At 37.9% G+C, this 12,053-nt stretch overlaps 1 protein-coding gene and 1 long non-coding RNA gene across 3 annotated transcripts in view; one reads left to right on the top strand and one right to left on the bottom strand.

Moving 5' to 3' along the window:
- Window positions 1-4,738: 4,738 nt before the first annotated feature.
- On the bottom strand, window positions 4,739-7,497 carry LOC109964098 (uncharacterized). The gene is made up of 3 exons (XR_002275473.1): window positions 7,430-7,497; window positions 7,097-7,231; window positions 4,739-4,949 (listed from the first exon to the last, which is right to left on the bottom strand). It is a non-coding gene; the product is annotated as an uncharacterized LOC109964098 (long non-coding RNA).
- Window positions 7,498-7,541: 44 nt separating this feature from the next.
- The window catches only part of gli1 (GLI family zinc finger 1), a 46,257-nt gene continuing 41,745 nt past the window's right edge, over window positions 7,542-12,053 (top strand). For both annotated transcript variants that reach the window (XM_020606952.1, XM_020606785.1), the window contains exon 1: window positions 7,542-7,905. The gene's annotated coding sequence lies outside the window, so the exon portion shown is untranslated. The remainder of the gene's footprint in view (window positions 7,906-12,053) is intronic.

The following is a 12,053-nucleotide window of genomic DNA, read 5'->3' as shown; positions in this document are numbered from 1 at the left end:
ATCAGGCTGATGAAAAGCAACAGTATCAATCATTCTGAGATATGTTTTTGGCCATTATGAATCTAAGTCCGATATTCACTATTTTTTTTACCTCTGTTTTGGAGAGAAACAGAGTATGTAGCCTTTTAGCTGCCAAATGCTTCACTTTGTTCACCAGTTACTCTCTTGCTTTGTCCATCTGATGTTTTATGCTGAACAGCTGGCACACAGTTGTTTTTTTTAACAATTCATTTTCCTGAAAACAGCTGCCTGCTGCGGACGAAAAACAACAGTACATGAGCGATGAGGGTTAGTCAAAACAGTAAAGCACTCTTATTTCTTATCAAGTAATGAGCTGAAAAATACTGAAAGATGCTGTTGGAGCTAAGAAAAACTTCAACATCATGTCATAATTGTTTGGGTTCATTGTTATGAGCAACTTCTTTCAAATACAAGTAGTCATGCAATCCATTATTAATATATAATATTGGTTATAGGCACTTTAAGCAGTTCAACATTGATTCTGTATGTAGCTAAGAGACCACAAAAACAGTCAGGACACAGATAAACTGTAAACTGTATACGTACACCTGTGTCATTATAGATGGATTCATTTGTTGAATAACACATTAGCAGTAACTTGTGTAGCTTTAAGAAGTGGCTAGTTAAAGCAGTTTAACAAATTTACCAACTTACCAAAATTACAGGACATATAGACTGTGTTTCCATACACTTAAGTAACCAGGTTACAGCAGAAATCAGATAGCACATTTACATGCACAGCAGTAATCAGGTTACTCAAAGCCCCCAGTATACATGTGCTCCTAGGTAATCTGATTCCCTCACCCACTAGCCCTCTGACAGTGGAACAGACATGTTTGGGTGAGCCCACAATTGGAAAGCCTGACATCATTATGCAACTGCATCCTTCCATAAAAAAAGATGGACCTGGTCAGTCAATTTTAAAATAAAGTGCAAACAATTCCAGTGTACTAAAAGTTCTGCCGAATGAGTAATGCCACTATCACTGCAACTCAGATGTTTGAGAAACATCAGAAGGACAACTCAAAAGGTTGCATGAATGCTCTGAATAGTCAGATTATTCCCACAGATACGTCGACTGTAACGAGAAGCGTCAGATCCTTACACAGCCAACAGAAGGTATTTGGGGAAAAACAGGCAAGCTTATCTAATCAAACTTTGCCTTTGGTCTATTTAGCAATGCTTCACATGCAAAACATGACATTAGCTGCCCCATAATGGCAAACAGAATATGAAACACATTCACTCAACAAGCAGCTGATTCGAGTCTCCAGTGGCATTTGGCAGTTTATGCCAGTGACAGCTTCTTGTTTTTTTCCAGTCACATGTGCACAAGCGACCTTGGAGCTTGTCTTTTGCACATGTGCTCTTATAGAAACCTGATTAAAAACCTAGTTACACGTATACATGGCAGAGAAATCGATGTTCTCCAGGACAAATCTACCTGGAGAAATCAGATTTCCCTAATCCCCTACCCAGGTTATGGAAACAGGTTTCCCGTTTACATGACAGTTAAGAAATCAGCTTACTTGAGAAAGCCGAGTGTAACCCGGTTACTTCAGTTCATGTAAACACAGTCATTGATAGGACCAAACTTTCCTGTAAAGTCACTACATGATGTGACTTCAGTTCATGTAAACACAGTCATTGGACCAAACTCTCGTTTTAATGCGATTAGAGCATATTTTCAATTGTTTTCAGGTTAGGTTTTAGAAAGTGGAGCAGTTGTAGTGGAAACTGGTTCATTTATTTCAGTGTACCAGGGCTGGGTAGGAGCGAGATTTGGGAACCACAGTTTATTTTTGGGTACTGACATTAGAGGGCGCCGGTGCCAGATTTTTCTAAACTGTACACACAGTAGCTTAAAACTATGAAGCTCTTATCTGAAAAAATTTAAGACAAGCAGGTAAAAAGAACAAATCAAACAAAACAAAAACTGAACTGCACACAAATTGGTCAAACCAGTCCTGACTCTGAGATCCAGTTAGCATTAACACTCCTTACACTGAACCTGTTAGTACTTTAAGACCAATGTCTGTAAAAACAAGTGTGTTGTGAGGACATTTTTCAATGAGAACAGGAGCTACTTGCTTTAAATAGTTCATGATCCAGTAGGATCTTGCATCAGCGCAGCTCAGGGAATTAATGTCACTGTCCACGCTGTTCCACCTTAACCGTCACTCCGGTGTTACCACACACAATTTCCTGTGCAGACCTAATTCTGTCAAGGTAAACTAAACACTGTCCATCCACTCAGGTAATTATTGTGACCTTTCATAAAGATTCTGGTCTAAAACAATAATATTTTGTACTTTATGAAGTCTTATTTTTTCACTTATTGGACTGAAATACTGCTTAGATCAGATGCATGTATAATTTTCAACTGTAATATATGAGACACAATATAGGACAGAGAATAAAGGAGTGGGTCACTCCCACTCAATTTCTTTTATTAATTTAAAGTGTTTTAATGTAAAGCCCCCTGAGGCAAATTTGTGATTTGTGATGTTGGGTTACATACATATATAAAATCTGATCTGACTTGAAAGTACCTGATGGAATAGATGGTGTACATGCAAAAATAAAATCTAATGTATTTATTGCAACATATGACCAAGTAGGCCCTCTTTTGGAAGACATAAACTTTATCAGAAGTACAGGATTGTGATTCTGTCAAATTATATGTGCAGTTGCACACTGCATTTTATTGCATACGTACCTAATCCAGAACACAAACATTACATATGCCTCTCCTGGTTCATAAAACAGATGACGTGGATTCTGTCAAACTGCTGGACGTTGGTGGTCTGCAGTGAACACATGACAGACAAAAAATATGTGGATCATGTCTAAAAACAGAAGACATAATATATGCAAAACAGTCAGTGAACATTTTGACATTTGACTTTGCAATGATGGAAGTCCAAGCCCTGTAGTACTATTAAATTTTTTATCTTAATTAATAATTTCAGCCACTTTTTCTAAAAATGGGAATGAGGTAAAACAGACTAAGCCATGACCTGAATGCTTCAGTGTGGCACATTAGATACAGTATATCTTTAAAAGCACAAGAGTTTCAGTCTGTATTGGTTTGCCTTGCTCTAAGGCTTGTATTATGCCGCCCTCTGGTGACTGTGACTTTTAAAATTATATGTTTAAAAAACAAAATTAAACATTTACCTGATATTTTTCACTCATTACCACAATACTACGTTGTCAAAGTATTTACTGCAAGTTGAAAACATCTATTGAATTTATTGATAGGTTTGCATCTTGAGCTTTAATCACCAGAATGCATAGCATATGCATGCATATATATGCATATCTAGAATATGCTGACATGCAAAAAACCCCACTCATAGCCACATGCTTCCTGAGAGACTCATTCAAACTCAAACAATTATTTATCAAATTTAGCATCTAAAAAGACAAAAATGTGGAATATACACAATCATACATGAATAGTAAAACTAATATACATATACTGTATATACTGTATATTCAAGGGTTCGAGGATTTTATTGTCAATTCACTATATGTGCAGGACATACAGAAAATCAAAATACCGTTTCTCTCACACCTATTGGGTGCCATAACATTTAGGAACTAAAATAGAGTAAAGTAGAATAAAAATAGAATAGAATAGAATAAGAATTGGATTGACGTAATTAGGAGAAATCTAAACAGTACAGCTAATAAGCTGTGACTCAAAACTGTGTACAGTCAGTGACAGTAGTGCAAAACAAATGTATGTCACATCTTTGGTGATGCCGCTTGCAAACTTGAAAATGTGTAATTAAAAACCTTCAAATAGTAACTAAGACAATGATATTGTGTGCCATTTTAAATTACCTATTGCTGTATTTCTATACAAATTTGATTTTGTCCTTTATTTATGATTAAATCATTCAAAACAAAAAACACAAATGGTCCAATGCCCCTACTTGGCTCATGTCTTGTGTAAATTGTCTTACACTCTGGTGCACATAATCGATTCAGAACAGTACTATAGATTACCGGACTCTAAAGACTTGAGACCTGCCAACAAGTAGTACTACTATCAGATAATGCTGTAAAACAAACAACTGTTCCATTTAAAGCCCACACTTAAACGTCCTTTTTTAAAATTCTATTCATTATTAGATAGTTTTCTTTGTAGTAAATAAATTTAATTTGGAAAATAAAGCTGCAAAATAAAAAAGTCACAACCATTACTCATTTCTGTTATGGTGATTACTTTCCCATGTTTTCTACATTTTATCATTTTGGAGTATTTTCATTAAGGTGTAAACATGCAAAACATACAGAATCTGTCAGTAGAAATCTCTTTTGGATTTGTTTGTTGCAAAACTCTTTAAATTATTGCATCTATTTCATTTACTTGTCATGTCTGTAACTGTCTTGAGCTTTAAAACAACAAAATATGCAGGAGTATTTCTGTGTATCCCGGTAATATTGTCAAATGCAATGATTTAACCAACTGTTGACATAATTTTACATTTCACTATACAACTGAACAAATGCATGGTGGAAACACTGTAAATCAAATGTGGTAGCATTATACAATGCTAACTACTATTGCTATATACAGCTGCAAATATCCAGCATCTCTGCGAATGTAATACATTTCAATTTGTGCATGTGTAGCAAAAATAACTGCAGTATATGCACAGAGCAATATGTTATTTGATCAATTCTTACCTGTGCTCCCAGCAGTGGATACAGTTTTACATTGTTCAGGCAGCCGTGCTCCTCGCTGTGTTTTGTCTGTCCCCTGCAGTCTCTCGTTTCCTCTTTTCAGTGTGTAAAGGCCTGAGCTGAAATCTAGTGCAGGCACAGAGCAACCTTATAAGTACTACCTGCAGAGCTGCAACACTGCCAGCCTGGGACCCTGGACCAATGGGGCGAAAACATGTGCAAAAGACCATCTGCAATGGAAAAACAAATCCTGTAAACGATTTTGTGGATTTTACTGCATGGGGAGATAGTGTCCAGCTGCCTTGAGTCTTAGTGACAGATGCTTTCTCTCCCTCTCACTTGGCTAACATGCACATCCCGTGCCACTCTAAACCTGGATGCCCCGTCACCCTCCATCCATGAAACACTTTCTTTAACTTTCAGTAGAAAGCAAATAATGATTTTTAACAGTTAAATAAAACGTTATGCTTGTTTTACATTTAGCAAACTATAGAATGGGTCTTTAAAGTTCATATAGCTATAAGGAAGCTACAGACTTCAGGTTATGTGAATATTCTTGCAACATAAATGAGGGACTATCTATCACAGCAGATTAAAGTATACGTATCTCAGAAGTGCAAATAAATACCAACACCACTTAATGACTTCTACTGATGCGGATGTGTGAAAGCACAGTGAAAGAGTTTGTGATTACATGCTCAGGCAGAAAAAAAGTGATGAGCAGTGAAGTTCTATCTTATTTACAGCTCCCAGCTCTAATGTTCACTTGAACCGAATGGCTTGGCTTAAAGCTACTGACTTACCTTCTACATTACTTACCATGTCTCTAATCCATCTAGTACTTTAAGCCCTCTATGGGCTTTTACATAGACATCTGTAACTTTTAATTCTCCCCTAACCACTTCCTCTCCATCCTTCATTGTAAAATGTATTTTTTTCAAAGTTAAAAACAAACTTTTCATTAAACATAGCAACATTATGAACTACACTGTATGCATGAGTATTTTTACTTTAAAATACAGTTTGATTATTATTTGTCAGTCAAATTACATGAATATTCATAATAAGTATTACCAGTGCCTAATACTTTAGAATTGACCAGCTCTTATCTATAATTTTGATTACACGGTACAGAGATGATGAGTTGTTAGTGTAATAATAATTGTAAATTGCATTAAGGTAATTCCAAAAAGAATTATTCAAATACATGTCTTTCACAATAAGTAAGACCAGAAAGACCATCTATATTTGGACTCACTACATCTGCGGTTTCACCTTTGTAATCCCTCCTCACTGATAATCTCGAGTGGACCCTGTGTTGGATTCTCTCTGCAGTCAGATGAAGCATATGGCTCCAGCATCTGTGGTGCCGATTTACATCCAAGAATTCCCTGTTTGGCTGCTGCAGCAGCAGCTATACTGGGACTAAAGCCCATGACTCTCATTGACAAAATCTGATTTAACCACTGGCCGTATGTTCTCAATGAACTCCAGCCTCAGTTCAGGTCACCAACTGTTCAGACTTCACACTTAAACTGCCTGCTATTAACAGAAACAACTGTTACCTGTGACAAAATCATAACCCTTTCATTCAAACAGCACTGCAACTGAATATTGACTACTGAAACCAGTCTTTCAGTTTGGTAACTCAGCTTGAGTTAGCTTCTCCTCTGGTACTACTGTTCAATAAATATACCAGAGTGAAAAGCAATATATAAATACATTTTTTAAAGGGAATTTTAACTTGCATTTTTTCTAACATTTAGCATTGTTATATCGGTTTACTTGATTTTATTTCAATAATGTGTTTTCCTACACAGTATCTAACAGTAACAGCTGTTAGAAAATACATGAAAATACATACATGTATATTTCTACTTTAGTGGCAACAAATGGGTTTTATTGAGAAAGTTCTGAGAAATACATCAGTGCTTTGTATCACAAAAATGTCTCCATGAAAACAGTTGACAGGAAAGACTCTTTTTAAGAATATTTTTAAAACAAGGAGCACAAATGTGAATACAATATTTGGGTGAGGACTGATGTTTTAGAGGCGAATATCATACACAGAGAAGCGTTTTGGAAATTAGGGACAAAATAATTTACATTTTTAAATTTCCACATTTGAAGAAGGCTACTCTGTATCAGTGACTTCAGTCCAGCACAAGGTAAAGCCATCTGATAGTGAACAAAATGAAAATAGCAGTCTGTAACATTGGGACTTCACAAACTTATTAAGCAGACCTGTTCATAACACCTTCACATTTTACTGACTGTTTCCTGATTACATCCATATAATGTGCATAAGTGTGTTCCATGTACTGTATGTTCCTTAGCTTTTGCTAACTTCATAAAACACAAACAAAAAGCTCTCAACCTTAGCATGGTCCTGGTTCTGAGGCTAAACTCCAGTCCAGATCTTCTGGTGGATTCTCCTGGCAAGTCGCAGCGAGCTGCAGCATCCCCACATTACCCAGCCACACGCTGCCCGAGAGGTTGCTATTAAGTTACACTATTAAAGTAAACAAAAACATTTATAGCTAGATTACCCCAATTACAAGAAAGGAACGTACTTCATATATACAGTCATGTCCATACACGTATTTTATAAAGCTGTGCATGTTACAATGTCTTTATATAATTAAATGCGTCGCTATAAATGTATTTGTATTTATTTACAAAGAAAAGGGGCGATAAATTGAAAATCTACCTGTTTGGGTGGATAAAATAGTGGCTTGTAACTTTGAGGGGAAAACGCATGCAGCATGGTCCTTTTTTAAGAAAAACAAAAAGCGAACTTCCTGTTTCGGGGTGGTCCACAGACTGCAGAGAGAGAGAGGAGGAGAAGGGGGTGCGCATTCCCGCATTGGCTGTGCAGCCAACTCCTGGGCGCTTTGCGGGACTCCATAGCCGGACATGGGGTTCAGTTTTGTCACCGTTTTCGTAAAGTGACTCAGATGAAAAATCTGTGGAAAGGCACTTCTGAAAGAGGATAAATCTCGGTTTATGTATAGAACTCAGTCATCTCCATCCGAGCGCGTCTGCCAGAAGGTTGAGAGAAAGAGAGAGAAGGGAGCTTTACTGGAAACCCAGACTTTCTCAGTCCTTGGACCCACTTAGCTCTTCCAAGGACTCAGGAAATCAAGTCACAGAGTTTCATGCTGAATACCCCCGCATTAGCCTGAGGTAAGCAGTACTGATGAGTCATATTTGCTTCTGAACTCACACTGATGGGTTACAAATGCATTTAAGTCTGGAATGTTGGGTTTTATTATTCGGTTGTATGTATCACTTTCGTTGGCTACTTTCTGAAGTTGAAAAAAAACTTGAAAAGTGGTTTAAAAGTTAGTATAATAACTTATTGCCAACAGTTCTTCAAGTTATAGTGCGTGACTTTTACGCATTGGAAGTATTGACTTAAATTAATTAGGCTACTTAAAATTTTCTGTATAGTCTACTCCAGTTTTCACTGAGTTGCATAATATCTTTACTAACTGACCGAAATATGTAATGCTTCAGTCACTACGCCAGTTTTTGTGGATTCACTTATTTTGCTTCTCGTAAAGTAGCTTGCAGTAATTTTTTCCATGTTCTTATCAAACATTAGATCTGCGAAAATGTAAGTTCTTTCGCCTTTATGCGTCCATGTGTTTGGGAATCCCTTCCTTTCGATCTTTGACTACTAGCACAGTTTAAAATCATGTGGCATAGAGGGGGTCACAGGGCAACCTCCGAACAGCTGTTTCTTGTAACCTGAAATACTTGACGTGCCAATATCTTTTCCAAATGTGAGTTTGTTAGGACACCCACAAAACAACAGCATCAGTGAACACTGTGTGAGGCTTCCAGAGATAGCAAGATTCTAGAAATGCCTCATAAACTGACAGAAAAAATGTTTGAGAAACCCTTTGGGCTTCTTGAAACATGCTGGCTGATATTGTGTTTTAGATAAAATAATACTCCCCCCCCCCTTCTTTTAAGCATTAAAGCTGTCCATAATCAGTGTCTAATCTGAGATAGGTTATTGAATCTAATCTAATTATCTGTGTAAAATGTGACTGTAGCTGTTAATGTGGGAAGAGAAGGCTACTCGTCTTCATGCAGTCTCCGTGTATTGAAGAGCATCAACACTGGACTCAATAGACGAACCAAACACTTATTTATTCCAAAGTGACAGTGAGAAGTGTTAAGCACACATACTCACAGCCTTCCTAAATAGTATTTACCCAGACACACTCACCCGCACAGAGAAAGTATTTGTAAATCCCAAATGGTCTTTAGAATCTCCAACAACATGAGAGGAGACATCAGTTTAAATTAATTGTTAGACAATTTTAAAGTCAAATTGTGCATCAAATTATTGATATTTTTTTTAATGCTTACTCTGGACAAGCAGCAATTATTGTGAGATGTCTTGATATTCTGTGAAAATAGTTGAAATTGTTTTTATTATAAGCTTGTAACTTTATCTTTTCTTGTGTTGGCAACTATCTTCTGTGAACTGGAAAACTAATGTGCAAGCACCTCAGACATTTTTTTGTGATTAAAGAAAAGCAAAAATATATATAATCAAGTAAAATTGCATCTTTTTGAATGTAATCCATTAAAGAGAGGCACTCAGGCCCTTCTCAAGGTTGAGAAGGGGGAGAATTTTGAGGGAGAACAGTGCACTTGTCCTTTGGCCACATGTGAAAAGCTCTGCAGGGGAGCTTCCTCACCCTCACTGGTCTTTATCAAGTGTGTTAAGGCCAAAAGGCTCCTTAATGGGAATGCTCTTAAACAAATAGACCATACAGGAAGCAACTGTCCTCCAATTCCCAAGAGAGGGCTGATCTGGTTTACCACAGCCATATCACAGCAGTGATAACACTGAATACAGTTCAGTTTAGTGCTATGGATTTGTTCTTCTTTGAGGCCAGTAAAAACAATGAAAGGTGGAATTGTGTGTTTAAGTTTGCATCCCTAATGTAATTTAAGCAAAATGTAAAGCAGAGGGAATCGGAGTGGTGACTGTGCTTTGTTAAGAGGAGAATCTGGAAAATAAAACATCCCAAAATTGACTCTTCATAGCTTCTACTGGCGCTATCGTCCACTGGTCATGTGACTCACGCACATACCCAGAGGCAGGCAGCAACAAGTGGTGTGTTTTTGTACAGATTCCATTTTGGTCCGCTCAGCAAGAAACATGTGTCACGTGATGCCTGCAGTCCCCCCAACACTCCTCCTCTTCCCACCTTCCAGAAAGAGGGAGGTTAGGGGTAGGGAGAGAGGGGGAGCAAGACCACCCTCACTGGGATCACAGCCCCTCAATCAGACCCTTTCACACCCTGTGAACCTGAAACAATCAGGTTTTAATAGCAGCTGTCTGTCTGCGCTGGCCCAGGCTAAAACCATGTAGGTTCACAGTGCAGGGCCGAGCGGAGAGAAGAGGCCAGGGGATGCTCCATAGGACACATAAGCAAAGATTCACACACACACACACACACTCACTCACACATACAGACACACTTTTTTTATCCGCTGTTACTCTTCTCTTTCTCTCTTCATCTTCTAGTTTTCCTCCTGTGCTTCAAGGCTCATGGAAAGATGTCTGCTCCCTTAGCTCACTGATGTCAGGTTTTGGTATTTGAAGGTTATTTTGGTTCATCAGATTGAGTTTGGGTTGTTTTCAAACTGCTTGCAAGGCTTAAGTCACTTTGTGTGTGTGCTGTCATTCATGGACATGGACATTGTTAGTGGAGACCAGAGTGAACTGAATTTGGTTGTGGTTGTTGTTTTGGTTATTAATTAACCAAACCTGAAATATCACAACATTTGTCAGGTATGGTAGCCAATAGTCTTTACTGAAATATAACACTGAAAACATCAAATGATGCTGAAATGAGACAGAGGAATGGACGTGGAGGGTGTCTCTGTAGTCTCTGACACCCAGAGGGCAAAGGCATTACTCTTTAAAAAGCTTGAATTGTATTAGCCAGAGGGCACACATAATAGAAAGGGGAAATGTTGCAGTCATGGGAAAATCATTGTCCGTGGTTACTTGGAGTTTTCCCACCCATAAGGCGTATCTGACAAATTGCTGCAATTGAGATTTTAAAGAATTGTCTGCAGAGACAATCAGTTCAAAGCAACAGAAAAACGAGATAAGGGGTGGCTGTATTTATACTGTTATTTTAATAGATGGATGATGGGTATTTTAAGCCCCAGTGTCTCCAAAGTGCTACACACACATTTGTGACTTAATATTGCCTACTAATGTTTGTTTATTCTGGAAAAGCAGGTTTTCATTTTCTGCTTTACACTATGTTGTGATCAGTTGCTAGTTTTAGAAGTTCAAGTATTTCATTAAGTTGTAATTTTATTGTGCCAAGATGCACATGTGCATCAGGAATGTGTAACATTTATTATGTCAGGTGCAGTTCACAGATTTTTCTGTCTTGATGTGAAAAATGAAACAACAGGAAAAAATCAGGACAAACACATATTAGAGCCCTATTTCCAGAGACATTATTTTGGATGATTCTGCAAAACACTCTGGACAGTGTCCACTGACAATCCATGGGAAGTATGTTATAGTTTGGTAAAGTTCAATAGGAGCCACTCTTATCACCACTCCAAACTGACAACCCACAAAGCTGCCATGGTCATGGCTGTGCATTGCTGGTACCTAGTAGCAGTAGATTTTGGTAGTTTTAACATACTTTGGATAATTTTTGCAAATTTTATTTTAATTGGAATAAAAACCAAGCACCAAGGTTTCAACCCCAGCAGAGATAGCCTCCATCTAACTCAGCACATTAGCTGTTTAACAGTTTGCCCTGAAATGTTGTTAGCTCAGAAAGAAAATTTTAAAAACTGGAGCCCTCTTATTCATTTTGAATATGGCTGATACACTGGCTCAGTGGAAATGTCAGTGCAGGGGGCTTCAGCAAAAAACTAAACCAAACAAATCGAGAAAGCAAAGCTGAACCTAGCTCAGATTTTGCTGCAGTGCAATGCAATGTTATCCAGCAAGGCACCACATAAAGGTCACCCTACTTCCTGAGTTGGAACTGAATGTTAGCAGTGGATGTAAATTGTATCTAGCTGCATGTCCATATCCTGATCTTGAAAAGAATCTGACTCTAGGGTGGCTGTGGTTCTTGTGTGGAACTGTTCCAGCTTAGACATTGCCTAACTCACTACTATAATGCCTTACCTCTACATGACAAAGGCCAAGTTACATATGTTGCAGCAGGCAGCATGAAAAGAAATGCTGGTTGTATTTTACAGTAAATGCAGTGTTTGTGCGTACGCCTGTGCCTGAGGGACTATGTGTATGTGTGCGATACAGT

The sequence above is a fragment of the Monopterus albus genome, unplaced genomic scaffold (assembly GCF_001952655.1).
Source record: "Monopterus albus unplaced genomic scaffold, M_albus_1.0 scaffold1.1, whole genome shotgun sequence".
Lineage (NCBI taxonomy): Eukaryota > Metazoa > Chordata > Actinopteri > Synbranchiformes > Synbranchidae > Monopterus > Monopterus albus.
The sequence above is the reverse complement of the archived record's forward strand: the minus strand, read 5'-3'. Positions and strand labels throughout refer to the sequence as shown.